Genomic DNA, 22,189 nt, shown 5'->3' with positions numbered 1-22,189 from the left:
CCCAGCTCCTTGGGAGGCAGAGGCAGGAAGATCACTTGAGCCTAGGAGTTCAAGGCTATATACTGAGCTCTGATCACACCACTACCCTCCAGCCTGGGTGACAGAGCAAAAGCCTGTCTCTAAAATAACAATTTAAAAATGCTCAAGTGAACAGTTCTGTGACATTAAATGCACTCACATTTTGGGCCACCATCACCACCATTCATCTCCAGAAATCTTATTTCTTTCCCGACTGAAACTCTGTCCCCATTAAACACTAACTCCCCATCCTGCCCTGCCAGCCACTGGTGGCCACCGTTCTACTGTCTCTGAATTTGACTATTTATAGTACCTCATGTAAGTGGAATCATAAAGTAGTCATCCTTTTGTGACTAGCTCATTTCACTTAGCACAACACCTTCAAAGTTTATTCACGTTGGTAGTTAGTCATTTATGGCTTGTTTTTCATTGTTTGGACCCTTAGTTTTTGTTTCTTGTTGAGGACTTCGTAGTCTCAGACATCGAGGATAGGATTGCAGGCTGAAAGTTTGGCCAGGAGGCTTCCTGCTCCTTCTCATCACCCTAAAATATCCTGGCCACACTGGATATATATATTTTTCTTTTTGAGATGGAATCGCCCTCTGTTGCCCAGCCTCAACCTCCCAGGCTCAAGTGACCTTCCTGCCTCACCCTCCCAAGTAGCTGGGACTGCAGGCAGGCACCACCACATCTGCTAATTTTTTTTACTATTTGGGAGAGATGGGGGTCTCACTATGTTGCCCAGCCTGGTCATGAGCTCCTGGCCTCAAGCGATCCTCCCTCCTCAGCCTCCCAAAGTGCTGAGAGTACAGGCATGAGCCACCACGCCTGGCCCACACTGGACATTTCTTAGTTTTTTTTTCCTGCCTGGGCCACTACCTACTTGGTGTGTTAATAGCTCTCAAGGCTCTTAGCTCGGCCCACATTGCTCGCTCCTCTGGGCGAACCATGAGTATTTCCAAAGCCGACCAGCCTCTCCGGGGACTCTGTCTCTGTCTGTCTCTCTCTGCCTCTCTCTGTCTCTGTCTGTCTCTCTCTCCCTGTTTCCATCGCTGTGTGTCTCTGTGTGTCTGAGTGTGTGTGTGTCTCCATCTCTGTCTCTGTCTCTCTCTTCCCCCACTCTCAACGTCACTATTTACCCACTGGCCTCAGGCAAAGGCTTCAGAGAAGGGAAAGAAGGCTTTTCTTACCCCTTCCCTTCCTCTCAGGCACAGGAGGCATGCCTTTTGTTTGCTTGTTTTTTATAATCATTCTTTGTGAGTAGTACATTCAAATGGCAAAACATATAAACAGTAAGAATGTGCAATGAGGCCGGGCGCGGTGGCTCAAGCCTGTAATCCCAGCACTTTGGGAGGCCGAGACGGGCAGATCACGAGGTCAGGAGATCGAGACCATCCTGGCTAACATGGTGAAACCCCTTCCCTACTAAAAAATACAAAAAACTAGCCGGGCGAGGTGGCGGGCGCCTGTAGTCCCAGCTACTCGGGAGGCTGAGGCAGGAGAATGGCGTAAACCCGGGAGGCGGAGCTTGCAGTGAGCTGAGATCTGGCCACTGCACCCCAGCCTGGGCGACAAAGCGAGACTCTGTCTCAACAAAAAAAAAAAAAAAAAAAAAAAAGAATGTGCAATGAAAAACCAGTCTCCCCACCCACTTCCTTGTTGCCCTTTGCCACACCAGCCACTGTGACCTTCACTATCTTTCTAGGGACATTTACACATAAACAAGCTCAGGGCGCCTCTTTTTACACAAAAGATCCCATCTTATACCCACCCACCTGTATCATGCTTTTTGAAAAAAATACAGAAAAATAAGAGTATAATAAATGAAGTCTCCGCCAACCAGAGTTGATAAAAAAAAAATTTAGTATAGCTGTTTTTTTTTTCTTTTTTTACATAAAAAATAAGTAAAATGCAACAGATGAAGTCTGAAATATTCTGTGGCCTTTGTGGCCAGTCCTGTGTCCTTCCTCCCATCCTTAGAGGGGAGCACTATCAGAAATTATTTACACCCTTTCTGTAATTTTTTATGTATCATATACATACATATATACATCTGTGAACAATATATAGCATGATTTTGCACAATAATCATGTTTAATATCCCTTCCCCCTACTGACAGGCATTTAGGTTCTTTTAGACTTTGCTCCTCAAATAATGCTGCAGGAAATTTCTTGTGCAGACATCTTTGTGCACATGTGTGAGTGTATCTGTAGGATAATTTTGTAGAGACGGGCTTACTGGATCAAAAGATATGTGCGTTTGATAGATTGTTTCAAAGAAAGGGTACCAATTTTTACTCCCACCAATAATGCATGGAACACCTATTTCTCCACATCTTCTTTCACATAGAAGTTTATCAAAATTTTTAATTTTTACTCATCTAATACATAAAAAAAGCCTCTTACACTTTGAATTTATGTATTGGAAACCATGTATTGGTAACTATTAGAAATATAATAGAATTATTTATTTTATTATAAGTGAGGGTGAGCACCTTTTCATGTGTTTGAAAGCCAGGCAGGCTGGGCACAGTGGCTCACGCCTGTAATCGCAGCACTTTGGGAGGCCGAGGTGGGCAGATCATCTGAGGTCGGGAGTTCAAGACCAGTGTGACCAACATGGAGACACCCCGTCTCTACTAAAAAATACAAAATTAGCCGGGCGTGGTGGCACATGCCTGTAATCACAGCTACTTGGGAGGCTGAGGCAGGAGAATCACTTGAACCTGGGAGGCGGAGGTTGCAGTGAGCTGAGTTCGTGCCATTGCACTCCAGCCTGGGCAACAAGAGCAAAAACTCTGTCTCAAAAAGAAAAAAAAAGAAAGCCAGGCATATTTCCTCTTCTATGGTTTTTTAAGGTCTTTTGCCCATTTTTCTTTGGGGCCGATTAACTTATTCACTCTAAAGTGTACTTTGCATGTGAAGAAAATTAACTGTCATATGTGTTGCAAATATTTTCCCAGTTAATTGCTTATATTTTGGTTCATCTTAGCTATTTTTGTCACATGGAAATTTTTAATTTTTATGCAGTCAATTTTATCAATACTAATGTTTTTAAGTGGTGATATATTTACTGTTTTCTTTTAATTTTCTTCATGTCTCCCTTACTTCCCATTTCTAACTCAAATCATACCTCAGATTCCTGGGTCTAGGGTGATATCAACAGCTGGAAGCCACCCGAGTTAATCCAGGTGAACCCTGGAGGTTCAACATAACCCCGAAGGCTCCAGGGGCCCTTGACTCAGCTTTGCCCTGCTGTATATTTATAGGGTATCCTAAATCTGTCCCAAGCTGACACTTCCCAGAGTTCTTTCAATCTGAGGAAACTTCTGGTTCCAAGTTGGTCTCCTTAAAGACCTCTGCCCCAGGCGGGTCTTCACCCTTGGAGGCACCACGGCAGGGCTGGCACAGGGAGGCTGGGACCTTAGTGACCTACTGCTGCTTTTTCATTTGTTTCACTCCCCGTGGAGCCCGGGTTTCTTACTGGCAGAGAAGGGAAAGGGAGAAAACAAGAATGGACTCATGCTGCCAGCCTGGACTTGGAGATTATCAGTGTGAACGCGTGCTTTCCAATACATAAAGATGGAGAGAGAGATACAGGTGTAAAAGTGTGTGTTATATTTTGAATCTACCTTTGTGTGTTCTTCATTTTTATTATTTTATTTTATTCATTTATTTTTGAAACAGGGTCTTGCTCTGTTACCCAGACTGGAGTACGGTGGTGAGATCATAGCTTACAGCAGCCTTGACCTCCCGGGCTCAAGTGGTCCTCCCACCTCAGCCTCCTGAGTAGCTGAGACCACAGGTGGGTACCACCACGCCCAGCTAATTTTTCTATGTTTTGTAGAGACAGGTTTACACCATGTTGCCCAGGTTGGTCTCAGATTCCTGGGCTCAAGTGATCCTCCTGTCCCAGCCTCCCAAAGTGCTGGGATTACAGGCAAGAGCCACTGCGCCCGGCCTTGTATGTCTTTAAATTTGTTGTTGTTGTTGTTTGTTTGTTTGTTTTTTGAGACAGAGTCTCACTCTGTCACCCAAGCTGGAGTGCAATGCATGGTCTCGACTCACTGCAAACTCTGCCTCCCGGGTCAAGCGATTCTCCTGCCTCAGCCTCCCAAGTAGCTGGGATTACAGGCACCCGCCACCACGCCTGACTAATTTTGTATTTTTAGTAGAGACGGGGTTTCACCATGTTGGCCAGGCTGGTCTCAAACTGCTGACCACCCACCTCGGCCTCCCAAAGTGCTGGGATTACAGGCGTGAACCACCGCACCCTGCCTTTAAATGTCTTACAGGCACATCCCTGTCATCGTTTTCATTTAATTCCTCTCCTCTGGTTTGTAAGGGCAGGGCCATAGTGGGCCAGTCCCAAGGCTATGGTGGGCCAGTCCCAGCATTCTTTCCCCTTCTCTCTACCCGAACACAAAGGTCTGCACAGAACACCATCATTCAGGCATCAGGGATTAAAAATTAAGACCGAGGAAAAAGCAAAATAAAACCAGATCATGCCGGGCACGGTGGCTGACGCCTGTAATTACAGCACTTTGGAAGGCCAAGGTGGGCGTATCACGAGGTCAGGAGATCGAGACCATCCTGACTAACACAGTGAAACCCCGCCTCTACTAAAAATACAAAAAATTAGCCAGGTGTGGTGGCGGGCGCCTGTAGTCCCAGCTACTGGGGAGACTGAGGCAGGAGAATGGCGTGAACCCAGGAGGCGGAGCTTGCAGTGAGCCGAGATCTCACGACTGCACTCCAGCCTGGGCAACAGGGCAAGACTCCGTCTCAAAAAAAAAAAAAAAAAAACCACCAAGATCATTATTTGTCGTTGAGGACTGGGTGGGCATTCCCTCATTCTTCTTGCCTTCCATGGTCCATCTCAGCAGCTTGACATTCTGCACCTTCTATTAGCTCGTGGCCTGGCTGCATCCTCCCTACAGACATTTTACCCCTAAGCAGCCTCCTTCCTTCCTCCCTTCCTTTCCTCCTTCCTTCCCTCCTGTTTTCCTCCTTCCTTCCTTCCCTTCTTTCCTTCTCCCTCCCTTTCTTCATCCCTTCCCTCCTTTCCTCCATCATTCCTTTCTTCCTTCCCTCCCTCCCTCCTTTCTTCCTTTTTTTTTTTTTTAAATCTTTCTCCTTTCTTCCTCCTTTAATTGCCTCCTTCCTTCCTTCCTTCATCAAATGTTTACTGCACTGCTAACAAAGTCCATGCTGTGCTTGGTGCTGACAATTCTGTAGTGAACAGATAACTGGTGCCGCCTTCAGCAAGCGTACAATCTAGCAGGCATCCTACAGCGAACTGGCCACTACATAACTCTGCACCCTCTTCCAGAGGCCCCTACTGTAGCCGCTCTCAAGCCTCAGCATCAAACTATGTCCTTAACAAAATCATTGTTTTCTCCGCACCAGGGGAGAGAACCGCTAAGTGCTCTGACCTCCTTGCTTCCAGCACGTTAATACGAATTGGGATTTTGTGGCTTCACACGCATTGGCTCACGATCCTCACAGAGGGGAGGGGAGACGCCACGACCTGCATTTTACAGACAGGAGGCTCAGGAACTTGCTGGAGGCCACAGAGCAGGTTCGTGCCGAGGTGGTGGGAAGCGACTCTCAGGCTGGGAGAGACCCTGTCCAGCCAGTTGTTTTCCCCGGGGCTGCTGCTTCCGGACTGCCTTCCTAGACGACACGGCAGGCTGGGGCGGCCCTGCCTCCCTAGGGCCGCGCTGAGTGCCCAGTGCACCCCTTCACTCCGCACTCTGCCCCAGCGGACCCCCCGGGTGTGTCATGTTCACGGGCAGGTGCGCTGGCTGAGTCACGGAAGAGTGGGCAGCTCCTCCAGGTAGAGGCCCTCCTCCGGGCGGGGCCCCGGGCGAGGAGCGATAAGGAAGGCAGGGTCCCCCTCCTTGCCGTTGGTGGGTGGGGGGTAACCGAGCTGCAGGAAGCTCTGCCTGTGCCCTGAGGGAATCTCACGGAGGGTGAGGGAGCCCGCACCGAGTCCTCTCTCCCGACGGCGGACCGCTCAGGAGGGAGGCGGGAAGTGAGGAGCGGGAGGCGGAGGGCGGCGGAACCTCCGGAGGCGCAGCTCAGGCCGAGCAGGCCGCGGCCACAGAGGCTGGGGCTGTGGGCGAGAGGAAGTCCCGGAGGGGAGAGGAAAACAGCGGCGGGGCCGCGAGGCCAGGAAGCGGGAATCCGGACGGGGCAAATTCGCCCAAGTCTGCAAACGTTGTTGAGCCAACTCTGCAGTGGGAGAAAACAGGAAGAGAGGGCTGGACAGCGGCCGCTGCAGCGGGGGAAGGCTGAGAGGATGCACGTGTGACTCGCTGTGCCCCCGCGGCGGTGCCCGTCCGCGCTGCGAGCAGCTGGCTCGGCCCCGCGGGGTGGGGAGTCGCTGCGGATGGCGCCTGAAGACAGTTCCCGGCGAGGGAGGCGGAGCCACTTCCCGAGGGCGGAGCTGCGGCCCCGCCCCCCCGGCTCCCGCCCCCCACCTCCCCCGCGTCCCGCCTCCCGCCCCCCGCCCCCCGCCTCCCCCGTGCGCCGCGCCGAGTCCGCCGCGAGGCCGTCGAGGGCACAGGGAACTCGAGGCTGCTGCTGGGGCGGGGCTGGGGTGACTGGCAGTGGGAGAGCCCGGCAGGGGAGGGGCGAAGATGAAGTCGGGGAGGGCACACGGCTCCGGGAGGGCGGTGCTGAGGCGGTGGAGACGGCAAGGGTGGGGGTCGCAGGGGGCCGCAGGGGGCGCTGAGCTCGGAGGCTTCGGGTCCCGATGGCGCGGTGACGGGCCTGGGCGCGGCTCAGCTCGCTGGGGGATGTGGGGCTGGGAGGAAGACGCCCGCGCGCCCCTGACCCTCGGTGCTTTGCAGGGGGGCCCCAAGGTGGGTGGAGGACAGGGACCCACAGGCAGAGAGGCTGGTCCGGCTGGAGAGACGGCTGAGCGAAGGGCTGCCGCAGCGGGGTGTGAGGACCCTGACAGCAGCACCTCCCGCCGGCATGGGGGTGCCGGGAGGCGAAGAGCCTTCACCCAGAGGGTTTTCAACTGAATGACATTGTCAGAGAAAAGCCAGGATCCATTGAGGCAGGAAGTATTAAAAGTATTTTAGGGAAAGTCATTTAAAGCTCTATAAGATTGTATTTTCATGGAATCTTCTAGATTCTTCCCCTAGAATCAGAGTTGGATTTTCCATTAAGTGAATGAAGCTCAAGTTTCGGGGCCTCTCCCTCGCCTTTTAAGTCCCTGTTCATAATCTGGTATTTGTAATTATTTAAACCGCCCCACCCTGATTATATAACTTTTAGATCTCGCAGAAGCTTAGCCAGTCTCTGCCTTAGAGCTCCACGAGTTGGGAGGATGAAAGAACTTCCGTGTTTTGATTTTCAAACAATTTCCCTGCCCTTGCATTGTTAAAAGATACGCAGGAATAAGTGTTCTAGCTGGGAGTGAATTTTTTTCTTAACATTTTTTGGCCTGGATACTATCTGAAGGGTGTTACTGTGACCTTGGTGAGGACATAGTTACCCAATACTGCCCAGCTCAGGGTAAAGGTTAGGTGGCACGTTGGCGGGACATGTGACTCACATGCACAGGTGTGTTCCTTGGAAGGAAGACTTGGACCAGGCACCTGTGTGTGCCCAAGGGTTTCTAGCAAACACGGGGACCCGAGTGTCTAAGCACAGGGCCACTTTATAGGGGTGAAACCCTACCCACTTCCCCCTCCTGAGAACGGTGCCCTCCCAGCCAGAAGTCACTCACACAGAATGTTCCCAAATTATGAATGGGCATTGTTCTCAGAAAGAGAAATTGTAAGTCAGTTGTTTAGAAAGGGAAGCCATCTCCCCAGATAAACAAGTGTATGTGTGATCTTTGTTATTCAGGACAGCCCAAAAGAACATCTTGTGTCCCAGAAATCAAGGACTGTACAATGGTAACAGAAAACTCCAGCGGGTGGAATCATGTGGCCCTCAGAAAATGCCTTCCAACTTCTAGCCTGAGATCCTGGGAATCTTCTCCTTTGTCACAGACCTGTGAGGAGGGGGGACGCTTCCCAGCTCCAGGCCCCTGTTGTGGCTGCCATGGCCTGGGGCAGAGGCCAGTGAGGAGAAGCAGCTGGGTATAGGCAGCCAGGCCCCAGGGGTTGGGGGGGACAGAGTCCATTCCCAGAGCTCCTTTCAGAGTCTGCCCCCTGCCCATGTCCTCTGAGGGCCCAGGGGTGGGCCTCCTTCCCTTTGCCTTCTTGAAATTTCCTTGGCCAGGAGCGGTGGCTCGCTCCTGTAATCCCAGCACTTTGGGAGGCCGAGGCGGGCGGATCACTTGAGGTCAGGAGATAGAGACCAGCCTGGCCAGCATGGTGAAACCTCGTCTCTACTAAAAAAAATACAAAAGTGAGCCAGGCATGGTGGCACACACCTGTAATTCCAGCTACTCAGGAGGCTGAGGCAGGAGAATCGCTTGAGCCTGGGAGGCAGAGGTTGCAGTGAGCTGAGATCATGCCACTGCACTCCAACCTGGGTGATAGAGTAAGACCCTGTCTCAAAAAAAAAGAAGTTTCCTAAGTCTTCTATTCTTAGGACAAAGTGGTCAACAGACTGGGGAGGATTAAAAAAAAAAAAAAAGAGAAAAGACTCCCATGTAAGTGGGGGTGGAAGGTGGAATGCTCATTTTTCAGGTACTGGCCTTCTCAGGAAGACCAACATAGAGAAGGATGGTGGATTTCTGGGTATACAAAAGACCAAACAAATCCATATCATCAACGTTAGACCCCTTGCATTTGTGGTTGGCTTCACTTGAGATGATTCCTAAGAGCTTACATAATAAACTTTACTTTTTAAAAAAAGCATATTTTCATTGATCTTGCCATGATATAAGCAAGCTATACCTTACACACTTATCTATATCTATATAAGATATACCATTACTGTTTTCTTTTTTAATACAGGGTCTTGGTCTGTCACCCAGGCTGGAGTGAAGTGGTTTGATCCTAGCTCACTGCAGCCTCAAACTTCTGGGCTCAAGTAATCCTCCTACCTCAGCCTCCCAAAGTGCTGGGATTACAGGCACGAGCCACCATGCCCGGCCTTAATATTTTAAAAGTTTATATTTTGCAAGAGGCTTTCATATCCATATTATTTAATTTGGGGTAGAGAGAGTATTATTTGTTTTATTGCTGAGGAAACTGCCTGGAATCACTTAACTAGTTGGTTGGGAAGCCAGGTCCTCTCTGCTGAATCGTGTGCCCTTGCTGTGTTTAGAGGCTGATTCACTGCTGAAAGGGAGACGGGACACACGGAACCCTCTAGCTGAAGTGAATCTCCAGAGAATGTCTGGTTTTCTCCCTGGCTCTAGACTCTACTAAATTCTAAAAACATCTAAATGCTCTTATTTTCTTAAACTTCGCTGGGGAATGAAATCTATCCTCTCAGTTACCTGTCCCAGCAACAAATAGCCATTCTGTTTAGAAATCCATGCTGTGAGGCCAGGCGCGGTGGCTCAGCCAGCACTTTGGGAGGTCGAGGTGCGTGGATCGCCTAAGGTCAGGAGTTTGAGACCAGCCTGGCCAACATGGCAAAACCCCATCTCTACTAAAAATACAAAAATTAGCCGGGTGAGGTGGCGGCGCCTGTAGTCCCAGCTACTAGGGAGGCTGAGGCAGGAGAATCGCTTGAGCCTGGGGGGCGGAGGTTGCAGTGAGCTGAGATCTCACTGCACTCCGGCCTGGGCAACGAGCAAGAATGTCTTAAAAAAAAAAAAAAAAGGTAATGCTGTATTTCTACCTTCGGTTTGGTCTTTTTGTTACAAAAAAGAAAAAAGTGGCCGGGCGCGGTGGCTCAAGCCTGTAATCCCAGCACTTTGGGAGGCCGAGATGGGCGGATCACAAGGTCAGGAGATCGAGACCATCCTGGCTAACACGGTGAAACCCCGTCTCTACTAAAAAATACAAAAAAAAACTAGCCGGGCGAGGTGGCGGGCGCCTGTAGTCCCAGCTACTCGGGAGGCTGAGGCAGGAGAATGGCGGGAACCCGGGAGGCGGAGCTTGCAGTGAGCTGAGATCCGGCCACAGCACTCCAGCCTGGGTGACAGAGCAAGACTCCGTCTCAAAAAAAAAAAAAAAAAAAAAAAACAACAACAAAAAAGAAAAAAGTTTGGTTAGCAGAGAAAGTGTTTTTGAGTACTTTGTTGGAAAAAAGCAATAAGGGGCTTGGAAAACAAAGAACTAGCCTGTGGTGACTGGGTCAGTTCACAACAGTCCACAGCAGAACTGAAATAATAACGAATGCAAGAATGGGATCATACACATTTTCCAGAGCACTTTCTCACTTCCTGTGGCAGCTAAACTTTGCAGAAACCCCGAGCTGGCACCGGGAACTGAGGAGCAAATAAAGCCTGGAAGCCTGATCCTTCTTCCTCAGAGGCTCTTGAACAAATGGACGACAGAGCCAGGGCTACAATTCTGGTTTCTTGACCCTGGGATTAAAAAACCAAATCTCTGACCTGACCCCTGGCATGGTGGTTTAGGGCTGTAATCCCAGGACTTTGGGTGGCCAAGGCGGGAAGATTGCTTGAGCCCAGGAGTTTGAGGCCAGCCTAGGCAACACAGTGAGACCCCAGAATCTACAAAAAAATTGCTTTAAAAAAATAGCTGGTCATGGTAGCGCACACTGGTGGTCTGAGCTACTTGGGAGGCTGACGCAGGAGGAATACTTGAGTCCAGGAATTCGAGACCAGCCTGGGCAATATCGTGAGACCCTGTCTCTACAAAAAATGAACAAAATTATCTGGGCGTGCTGGCTTGCACCTGTAGTCCTGGCTACTGAGGAGGCTGAGATGGGAGGATCTCTTGAGCCCAAGAGATCAAGTCTCCAGTGAGCTGTGATTGAGCTACTGCACTCCAGCCTGGGTGACAGAGTGAGACTCTGTCTGAAAATAAATAAATAAATAAATAAAGCCAAATTTCTCTGCCCATCAAAAAGTCAAGTTGACTTCACAGATTAACACAGTTTTCACTTGGGTGAGTTCCTACTTCAGCGTGCAGCCCAGGTGCTCAAGCTCAGGACTGCTGAAGGCAGCCCCTGGGGACTTGCTCAAGCGAGAACAAGAAGCCCCAGCTGGATTCTGGGCCAGTCCTAGGGCAGAGCCAGCAGCATGTGTGCAACTGTGTGGTTGCCGGCTTTTCCCTGCTCAGGCCTGCCTGGGAGCCGGCGACATTCAGAGGCTTTGAGATATGATCTATCAGGTCTGTCCAGATTTGTGAGCTGCATGATCTTGTACGGTCTGATTGCGAGGCTGTTTGGATGCACACAGCCTCCTGTGCGTCTCTCCGAAGCTGTAGAACCAGGTCACAGATGATGCAGGCCAAGCTAGGGCTTGGGTTTGCCTCACAAACATTCCCTTCCTCATCTGATCACCTAATGCTGGTCCAACTGACCACACTGAAGACTAGAAACAGATCCAGGAAATAAAGTCCACACATTTTATCATTTGGGAGGATTTGGGGATGAACTCTGATTTTAGTCTTTTGCGAGATGCTAATCCAGGTCAGTTGACCATTCCTCCATTCCTTCCTTCTCCCAGGTCCAATCTTTTTTTTTTTTTTTTAAAGAAATAGAGTCTTGGGCCAGGTGCGGTGGCTCACGCCTGTAATCTCAGCACTTTGGGAGGCCGAGGTGGGCTGATCACGAGGTCAGGAGTTTGAGACCAGCCTAGCCAATATGGTGAAACCCCATCTTTACTAAAAATACAAAAAAATTAGCTGGGCATTGTGGCGTGTGCCTATAATCCGCGTTACTCAGGAGTCTGAGGCAGGAGAATTGCTTGAACCCAGAAGGCAGAGGTTGCAGTGAGCCGAGACTACGCCACTGCCAATGGAGAGAGACTCCATCTCAAAAAAAAAAAAAACAGAAATGGAGTCTCACTATGTTGTCCAGGCTGGAGTGCAGAATGCAGTAGCTATTCACAGGCTTGATCGTATCACACCACAACCCCAAACTGCGAGACTCAAGCAATCCTCTTTCTCACCTCAGCCTCCAGAGTAGCTGGGACTACAAGCGTGTGCCACCACACTCACCCCAGGTCCAATGTTGAGTGGGTAGATACTGATGCTTTACTCTGAACTCCCATCCTTAGACTTCTTTTTTTTTTTTTTTTTTGAGACGGAGTCTCGCTCTGTCGCCCAGGCTGGAGTGCAGTGGCCGGATCTCAGCTCACTGCAAGCTCTGCCTCCCGGGTTCACGCCATTCTCCTGCCTCAGCCTCCCGAGTAGCTGGGACTACAGGCGCCCGCCACCTCGCCCGGCTAGTTTTTTGTATTTTTTTAGTAGAGACGGGGTTTCACCGTATTAGCCAGGATGGTCTTGATCTCCTGACCTCGTGATCTGCCCGTCTCAGCCTCCCAGAGTGCTGGGATTACAGACTTGAGCCACCGCGCCCGGCCCATCCTTAGACTTCTAACAGCCTGAGGCCCTGGCTACGTTTCCTCTAAACCCAACTCTGCAAATGGCCATGTTACTGCATGGAAGGCTTGGTGTAGTCAAATGTAATCGCATATTATAGCTGCTATCATCGTGCCACTGCACTCCAGCCTGGGTTGCAGTGAGACCCTGTCTCAAAAATCCCCTATTATAGCTGCAAAGCAGAATCACCCAAGGCATCTTTTTTTTTTTTTTTGAGACGGAGTCTTGCTCTGCTCCAGGCTGGAGTGAGTGGCGCGATCTCGGCTCACTGCAAGCTCCGCCCCCCGGGTTCACGCCATTCTTCTGCCTCAGCCTCCCAAGTAGCCGGGACTACAGGCGCCCACCACCGCGCCCGGCTAGTTTTTTGTATTTTTTTTTAGTAGAGACGGGGTTTCACGGTGTTAGCCAGGATGGTCTCCATCTCCTGACCTTGTGATCCGCCCGCCTCGGCCTCCCAAAGTGCTGCGATTACAGGCTTGAGCCACTGCGCCCGGCCGCAAGGCATCTTTTTAAAACACAGAGTCAATCCCAGACCGCACCCCAAATTCGCTTAATCAGAATCTCAAGGCCTGGGCCCTAGGTGTCTGATTTTTTTTTTTTTTTTCAGTAGAGACAAGGTCTTACTATGTTGTCCAGGCTGGCCTCAAACCCCTGAGCTCAAGTGATTCTCCTGCCTCAGCCTCCCGAAGTGCTAGAATTCCAGGCGTGAGTCACGGTGGCTGGCAGACTCTGAATTTTTAAATCTCCCCAGATGATTTTAATTTAGCCAGATGAAGGGATGGAACCAGTGCCTAGGATGCATGAACTCCCTCCTTACCAGCACCACAAAAAGGAGAAAAAACCCACCTCTGTCCCCATCGCCACACATTAGGTAGCACTTGAGACTCCTCAGACCAAGGTAGGCAGATGCAGCCCAAGCTCTGCTGCACATCCAGTCACCCTCCCTCTCCCATATGAACGCCCCCTCCCTCTCCCATATGAACGCCCCCTCCCTCTCCCATATGAACGCCCCCTCCCTCTCCCATATGAACGCCCCTCCCTCTCCCATATGAACGCCTCCTCCCTCTCCCATATGAACGCCTCCTCCCTCTCCCATATGAACGCCCCCCCTCCCTCTCCCATATGAACGCCTCCTCCCTCTCCCATATGAACGCCTCCTCCCTCTCCCATATGAACGCCCCCCCTCCCTCTCCCATATGAACGCCCCCTCCCTCTCCCATATGAACGCCCCCTCCCTCTCCCATATGAACGCCTCCTCCCTCTCCCATATGAACGCCTCCTCCCTCTCCCATATGAACGCCCCTCCCTCTCCCATATGAACGCCTCCTCCCTCTCCCATATGAACGCCTCCTCCCTCTCCCATATGAACGCCCCCCCTCCCTCTCCCATATGAACGCCTCCTCCCTCTCCCATATGAACGCCCCTCCCTCTCCCATATGAACGCCTCCTCCCTCTCCCATATGAACGCCCCCTCCCTCTCCCATATGAACGCCCCCTCCCTCTCCCATATGAACGCCCCCTCCCTCTCCCATATGAACGCCTCCTCCCTCTCCCATATGAACGCCTCCTCCCTCTCCCATATGAACGCCTCCTCCCTCTCCCATATGAACGCCTCCTCCCTCTCATCTGGGCTCGTTTTTCTCTGAGCAGGTAGAGACTGTGGGGCCATGAGGAGTCCCAAGAGCTGCTCATTCCACCTCTCTCGTCTAAGACCCTCATCCCTCCACTCCCCTGCTCTGAACCCAGAAGCCCCAGGCGCGAGCTGAGCCACATAAAGACAGGAGCCACTGTTCCTTCTCTTGCCCCCTCAGTGGGTACACCAGGAAGCGAGCACTGCGTTCTCCCTTGGAATCCCAATACCTGCTTCTGCTTCCTACCTTCTGTCCCAGCAGAGCCTCTCTTAGTGTCCCCTGTTCCAGCATGACATGCAGTTTCAGTGCTGTGATGGGTAGGACTCCATCGCCAGCATGTCACAGTGCCAGGGCCACACTGAGTTTAGGGTTGGGGCCTTTGCGCAGCTGAAAACATGTCACTTAATTTGAAAATATTTAAGGTTGTCTCCTTGTGATAGGAACTTTGCATTTGTGATGGAGTTGAGTCCTGGCACAGAGATCAAGAGGCTGGAAGAGCAGATTGGAAAAGGGAGTTCGGAAGCTCAGTCCATGGCCCTATCTGCTCTAGATCAGACATGTTGGGAGCTCTTCTGAATTTTAATCTTCACTCTTATTCAAAACCACGGACTCCTAACGCCTGGAAAAGCCAGTGGAGAGCGCTTCCCTTTGAGTAAATTCGAGGGAAGCATGTGTTGGAGAATGCCCATGGCTGTCTTGTAAAATGAAGCCCTAGGCACCAGCTCTGTATTTCCTACTGAATGCAACCTACCCATCTAGTTCCATTGTCCAAGGCACCAGTTTTCTCTTTGCTTCAATATGTACATCAGTGTACTGTCTTCATCTTTTGCATAATTTTCTGTGCCATTTAGCCCTGTATGCTTTATCTGTTTCCCTTTTTTTTTTTTTTTTATGAGACAGGGTCTCACTGCAACCCAGGCTGGAGTGCAGTGGCACGATGATGGCTCACTGTAGCCTTGAACTCCTGGGTTCAAGCAATCCTCCCACCTTACCCTCCCCAGTAGCTGGGACTACAGGTATGTGCCACTGTGCCTGGAATTTTTTTTTTTTTTTTTTTTGATGCAGGGTCTCACTATTACCCAGGCTGGAGGAATACAGTGGCATGATCATGGCTCACTGCAGCCTTGACCTCCCACTTTAGTAGCTGGGACTACAGGCAGGCACCACCATGCCCAGCTAATTTTTTGTGTTTTTTTTTTTTTTGTAGAGACAGGGTCTCACTGTGTTGCCCAGGCTGGTCTCGAACTCCTGGACTCACGCAGTCCATCTACTTCGACCTCCCACAGGGCTGGGAGTACAGGCATAAGCCACTGCATTCAGCCTTTTTTTTTTTTTTTTTTTTTTGTAGAAACAGGGTCTCACTGTGTTGCTCAGGCTGGTTCAAACTCCTGGTCTCAAGTGATCCCCCTGCCTCAGCCCCCCAAAATGTTGGGATTGCAGGCGTAAACCACTGCCCCTGGCCTGTTCACTTTAGATTCGGGATTCCCAAGTTCCCCCTGCCATATGCCCCTACCAAATGAAATCTCCCTAGTCACTCTTCTCATTCAAAATCCATGGTGGCAAGATGAGGAAGATTATTGTACACTCCCTGAGACATAGAAGGAAATGGGCACCTGTTATTTCAGCTGACTAGATTCCTTACCCCGAAATCTGCTGAAATTCCTTACCCAGAAATCCACCTGAAAGAGGTCTGGAGTCGGCATGAATTAGTAGCTGTGTGAGGCGAAGGATACTGCTTCACCACTCGAGTGTTAGCTTTCCCATCTGAAACACGTGGATAATATTGGCTACACTGCAGAAGCACTGAGAGGATTACATGTAATGTATGTAAAGCAGCTGGTACACAGTCGTACTTGATAAATGGTAGCTATAATTATTACTCACCTCCTTCATCATAACCTTCAAGCACGAAAAGCACTGTGGATGTCTTGAGGGTCCAGCCGAGCAGGACAAGGCATTCCTTTCATGTTTTCTTTCCTAACTGCATTGCCCTCCTCACTCAATCTTTTAAAAATAAGTAAAATAAGACTGACCTAATTCTTCCCACATTTATCCAAACAAAAAATCTAGAACTCAGCTTTTCTGCTGTCTAGATTCTGTTTTCTGCCATCAATCCGCAAGGACCCACCACCCAACATTTTAAAAAAAATTTACAATTATAAATTTTTTTTGTTTTTGTTTTTTTGAGACGGAGTCTTGCTCTGTCACCCAGGCTGGAGTGCTGCAGTACAGTGACATGACCTCAACTCACCACAACCTCTGCCTCCCAGTTCAAGCGATTTTCCTGCCTCAGCCTACTCAGTAGCTGGGATTACCAGGGTGCAGGCTACCACACCCAACTAATTTTTTTTGTATTTTTAGTAGAGATAGGGTTTCACCATGTTGGCCAGGCTGGTCTCGAACTTCTGACCTCAAGTGATCCCCTGCCTCGGCCTCCCAAAGTGCTGGGATTACAGGTGTGAGCCACCGTGCCCAGCCAAAAAAAAAATTTTGTTTTGAACCAAGGTGCGAGCCGGAGCTATTTGTCTAGAACTGAGAAGGTAGCGACACTCTGTGGCCAGACGCAGAACTGCAGACCAGTCTGGAGCGGGCTCCGGGCTGATACCTGCTCTGACCTAAGGCTGTGTTCTCTGTCAGATGAGACACTAGGTGCATTAAAAAGTTTACTTTCATGTTAGAAAATAAAATGAGGAAGGAAACATAGCACCTAAAAAGTGTGAGTGTAATTACTTCCTATTTTACAAATGTGTCCTGCCTGTCATAGCATTCAAGGACTATACGGCTTTTGCTGTCAAAACAAAAAGGACAAAAGAAGGCCAGTCACAGGGTGTAAGCCAGTTTTTTGTTTTTTGGTTTTTTTTCTTTTTGAGACAGAGTTTCACTCTATTTGCCCAGGCTGGAGTGCAGTGGCGCCATCTCAGCTCACTGCAACCTCCGCCTCCCAGGTTCACGCGATTCTCCTGCCTCAGCCTCCCGAGTAGCTGGGATTACAGGCACCCACCACCACGCCCGGCTAATTTTTGTATTTTTAGTAGAGACGGGGTTTCACCATGTTGTCCAGGCTGGTCTCAAACTCCTGGCCTCAGGTGATCTACCCGCCTTGACCTCCCAAAGTGCTGGGGTTCCAGGCATGAGCCACCACACCCGGCTGTAAGTCAGCTTTCAAGTGCCTGCTGGGTGCCCCCAAGAGCTGTGGGAGATTCGCAGAAACATCCTGGCAACCCTTATCCCTCTCAGGTCTTCCTTTTTGGCATACTCAGGCCTTGAAGAATGAGGAAGATGTATGAAGGAAGCAATTGATACTGTAGTGTGGTCCTGTCAGAGGGAAAATACCTTTAAATCATCCACAGGAATGACTGCTTTCAAATACAGCTCAGTATTGAGGAATGAATGCACCTGTAGGGCGGAATACCAGCCAGGGGCTGTCACTGACTCTAGTCTATTCTCTGCTTCTTAGCAACCTGGCTCCCTCAGCCCTGCAAGGTAGATGAACGGGTGTGTGTCCCGTCCTGGGTTATTCAGAGAACAGAAACCTTCCTCTTCACACCAGTGGGCTCAAGTTTTTACTTGTAATTTTAGACAATCCTCAGGACTTGTTCCATAATTATGCATTTTCACAGATAAAAGACTCCTCAGTAAAGATAATCATGAGAATTTCCAGAGTAAATACTTAGGGGTGTCATTCACACCAGCCGGATTATGTGTTCTCTGGATCTAACCATCCGCAGAGAAATTCGTGAGAATGTGAGCGGCTCCTCTCACCTCGATGGGTTCTTCAGCCCCGCCACTCATTGACTTGAACTGCTGCAAACTCATGCAATGGTGGACACAGCCCTGACCAGAAGCCCATCCTGGGAATTTGGGACAAGGACCGGGAGAGATTCAGAGTCCCTTCCTGTGGCTGGAACCGAGAGAGAGAGAGAGACCTCAGAGGAGAGAGGAGGAAGGGAGAGAGATCCAGAGGTGTCCAGGTCAGTTCCTGAAGACCCGGGCGTCTTTGAGACTCCTGGGACCCCTCCCGTCATACTCCTTTGTATCTGGCTCAAATTGGTTTCTATTACTTGCAATTTTGATAGAACAAATGATATGATGGACCAGGCAGTTAATCACATTATGCCTCAGTTTCCTCGTCTGTTCATGAAGAAACATCATTCATTCACTCAGCAAATATTTATTGAATGCTTTCTTTGTGCTAGGCATTGTTGTGGGTGATGGCAGACATAGCAGGGAACAAAAGAGATATTAAAAATTCCTTTATGAAATGTAACTGCTGCTAAAAGGGTGTCTGGAAATAAATATATGAAAGACATAACTTTCAAACCAGGTACCAGCCGAAGAGCTGGCTGACACAACAGGCAGAGCACCCATATGGGGCCAGGGTCACTGAAAACAGTACTCACTCCTTTTGGCTTTACAGTAAGATGGGATCAAAAGGGTTCACCTTTTGTATAGTGTCTTTTCTTTCACATCTTTCCTTGGGTCCCCGCTGAAGTCCCCTCCTGATATTCTGCTGTAGGCCTCCCCACGACCCGGTTTCCACACCAGTAAACCCTCTCTTGCCCCGAGTGATTTGAGTCTGTTCTCTCTCCTCTCTCTCAATACTGCAGTTTCCTTCTGGCTTTGGCTGGGAGCAGCTTTCAGTCTATTTTCAGTTCTCCTGTGGAGCAGCAGATAATACACATACATCTATAATTCTTAAAATCTCATTTGAACCATCCCTCCTCCCACCCAGTTGTTTATCAAAACGACTCAGGAGGCCTAAATTAACTGATGCGGCTCTGTCTTCGGTGGCTGCTTCTGGTAGGGTCGCAAACTGAGCATCGTGAAGACGAAAAGACCTGCAGCAAGAGGGAGGAAGCAAGCACTGGAAAATCTACACGAGGAATGCCCAAGCTCTCCAAACAAGCTAGAAAATTAATTGTGAATGGGGTTCAGTCTTCCACACTGCCTGATGTCCCATCCTCAATGCTGGGCCCAAAGCTTCTTACTTCAGAGAAAAATGGGCAAACTCCCATACTTCTTATGTAAAAGCAGAATGAAAGCACCCGCCCTTTACTTACTGTTTTAGTATCAACACAATGCAGAGATTCTTACATAATAAAGAACTAACAGTAACACTTAGCAACCGTGGCTCACAGCCCTTCTCAGCTCCCCAACATTCCTTCAAGAGATATGAAGCCTGTCATCACCAGCCAGGAAGAGGACAAACATTCACAATGAAGATAGACAACCCAGGCTCTGCAATGTCTCAGCCAGAAGTGTTGAGTTGTTTTTCAGTTTTTACATACTCCATGTCTCTGGTGCCTCTCCACCTCCACCCAATTAGTGAAAAATATTCATTCCTGTGTGCCTAAGTGCACGAGCGTGCACACACACACACACACACACACACATACGTTCTCCCAAAATCCATGTGCCCAGTGTCAGTGGTGTCTGGCATGGAGCAGAGCCTGTTTGAAGATGGAAACACTATTTTCCCCACGCTCTCAGGGTGCTGTGGCTCTCCGCCCAAGGAATGGGCTTGTCTGATAAACTACTGCATCTGTAAGATCTCTGTCTCATGGAGGACATCTTGCTAGTTCCTAAAACTCCAGGGGATGATGGAGCTTAAATAAGATACTAATGATTAAAGAGAGGAAGCAGGGCAGCATTTCCAAGGCAACAGCCAATTTGAGGTTTTAATACAAAGAGTAAGTTTTGTTTCTCACCTCAAAGGATGGAGAGTGGAAGAGAACAAAATGGGCTCTCCAAGTAAGGACTCAGAATCCACGTTCTGGAGACTGTCCACGATGCCTGGATGAATGGAAGCCTGCCCTACCCTTAACCATACCTGTGACTGCCTTCGTACCCTCCCAGCCTCTAGCTGTCCATCCTGTCTTTTTATTAAATGGAGGCAGTCAGGCATACCTTTATCTTAATTTTTGAAGATAAGGCAAAGACAAATAGCTAAGAACATATCGCCTTATGATAGACATTCAGGAATTAGATCAGTAGGTCTCTACCCATCCTAGACAGAGGAGGGAGGTGGAACATCCCAAGGCAAATCAGTTCTGCTCTGTGCCAGAAAGCTCTTTCCAACGCATCAGAACGGTTCTCTGGGCTGGCTAGGACTGCTTGGTCAAGTAATGCAACAATCTGGTTAGACTATGTGTTGGTTATAACACATTTCAGGTATAGGGAACCCTGCCTGGGCTGCAAAGAGCACTGGGCTGGGAATCAGGACCAGGCTTCCTGCCTCCTGGCAGGTCTTAGCTCTCCGTATCTGCAAGTCCAGTGTAGTCTTTGAGCTAACAGCATCGGATCCCTTCAGGTCCCACACTCTGCCCCAAACGAGCTGAATATGAATTCTGGTGTTGGGGGCCCAGGACTCTGCATTTTTACAAGCACAATGAGGTGTAGGACCTGCTCAGGATCTGGAGGTTCTTGTCTGGAGCCCCAGAAGCTTAAGTTGTGATTGCCCTGTTCCCTTCCTGTTCTAGCATCCTATGATTCTGAGCAGAAGCTCACTTGCTTTTCTCAAGCTGGTTTCCACATTCTCCAGCCGCATTCCCGCAGCATTACTGGTCACTTCACAGATTCACAGACAGCTGTCAATCCAGCAGGCTTCAACAAGCAAGTGACAAGTAACTATAACCGTATTTCCACCTACTTAGAAAACTAGGTCAGTGGATGCAACAACCACGCTGGTATTTGAACACAACTTACCCCCACATCAGAAAGAAAATGGATTTACTCCACCACTTGCCATGACTCTGCAGGAAAACCTTACTCTCATAAGGATTATCCACCTCCCTCCATGAACATGGAAGTGACTTCTGGGGATTGTGGACAACCATTCTCAGCTAATTTCTGGGGGCTTCTAAAAACAGGTTAGTGTGAGCACCAGATACACAAACCTCTAGAACTGATGTGGGGAAGAACAGTAATGTTGGCCAGTGTTTCAAAACCCTATCATCATGGTTGATCCGTGCAACTGGAGAGTTATGGTTAAAGGTGGTTAAGATGGTTAAATGTCAGCGAATGAAGACAAGGACATGGTTTTCATCTTTTGTAGACCAATTAACTTCAATCTTTTTTTTTTTTTTTCGAGACAGGGTCTCATTCTGTTGCCCAGGCTGGAGTGCAGTGGCACGATCTTGGCTCACTGCAACTTCTGTCTCTCAGGTTCAAACAATTCTCCTGCCCCAGCCTCCCGAGTAGCTGAGATTACAGGTATGTGCCACCACGCCCAGCTAATTTTTGTATTTTTAGTACAGATGGGGTTTCGCCATGTAGGCAAGGCTGGTCTCAAACTCCTGACCTCCAGCGATCCACCCACCTCAGCCTCCCAAAGTGCTGGGATTACAGGCGTGAGCCACCCTGCCCGACTATAACTTCAGTCATTTTTTTTCATGAACATGAAATGTCACCTTAAAAGTATCAACCAAAGGAATCTGGGTGACAGCGTGAGTTAGCTACAGGTAAAATAACTCTAGGTCTGAGGTTCTTGGTTGGGTCAGAACATTCTCCTTCAGGTACTAAAGAGACAAGTAGTATGGATGGCATAAATGCCCTCAGGCAGAATCTCTTTTAAGCAGTTTTGCAAAATAATTTGCTCATTATAACCCAAGTTAACTCAGCAATTATTTCTCCAGAAATAACGTTTTCTAGAATAAAACTGATGTCTTTCTGTAGTTGCCGGCTCACCTGCAGGCTGGTCACTGTACAGCAGCCTGGCTCAGGGTCTCTCTCAATCACTCCTTCCTCCCTTTTGAGGATAATAACATCTCCCTTCCTGGATCCCCAAGCTCAGCCTTACCCTCCTGGCCCCAGATACTGGAGTCCAAAACTGCAGACAGCAACACAGAGCAGACAGCAAAGGGCATCTCCATCACCCGTGCTTTACCAGGGACCCAGGGAACAAGCCAGGGTTCGCTTGACACGCTATCAAATGGGGGAAGGGAAAGAGGAAGGTAAATGTGAGGTTTCAGCTTAAATCTCTGAATTCCCTTGTTCACAGTAGTAATAGTAATGGCTACCGCTTCCTGAGTGTCTAACTGTGTGCTAGTCCTTGGGGTGATGCCTAAATGCATCACCTTATTTAATTCTCAAAACATTCTTCTG

At 49.3% G+C, this 22,189-nt stretch overlaps 1 protein-coding gene and 1 long non-coding RNA gene across 4 annotated transcripts in view; one reads left to right on the top strand and one right to left on the bottom strand.

The window, feature by feature from the left end:
- The first annotated feature begins 5,135 nt into the window (after nt 1-5,135).
- Nucleotides 5,136-18,406, top strand: LOC144332731 (uncharacterized). Its single transcript, XR_013400770.1, has 2 exons — nt 5,136-5,599; nt 14,527-18,406. It is a non-coding gene; the product is annotated as an uncharacterized LOC144332731 (long non-coding RNA).
- WNT5B (Wnt family member 5B) overlaps nt 18,242-22,189 on the bottom strand; it is a 128,302-nt gene continuing 124,354 nt past the window's right edge. Inside the window, exon 6 of one of the 3 annotated variants that reach the window (XR_013400767.1) lies at nt 18,242-22,009. The gene's annotated coding sequence lies outside the window, so the exon portion shown is untranslated. The remainder of the gene's footprint in view (nt 22,010-22,189) is intronic. The other 2 variants (XR_013400768.1, XR_013400769.1) reach the window with 2 other exon arrangements.

This window comes from Macaca mulatta, chromosome 11, assembly GCF_049350105.2.
Source record: "Macaca mulatta isolate MMU2019108-1 chromosome 11, T2T-MMU8v2.0, whole genome shotgun sequence".
Lineage (NCBI taxonomy): Eukaryota > Metazoa > Chordata > Mammalia > Primates > Cercopithecidae > Macaca > Macaca mulatta.
Note: the sequence above shows the minus strand (reverse complement) of the source record. Positions and strands in the feature narration are given on the sequence as shown.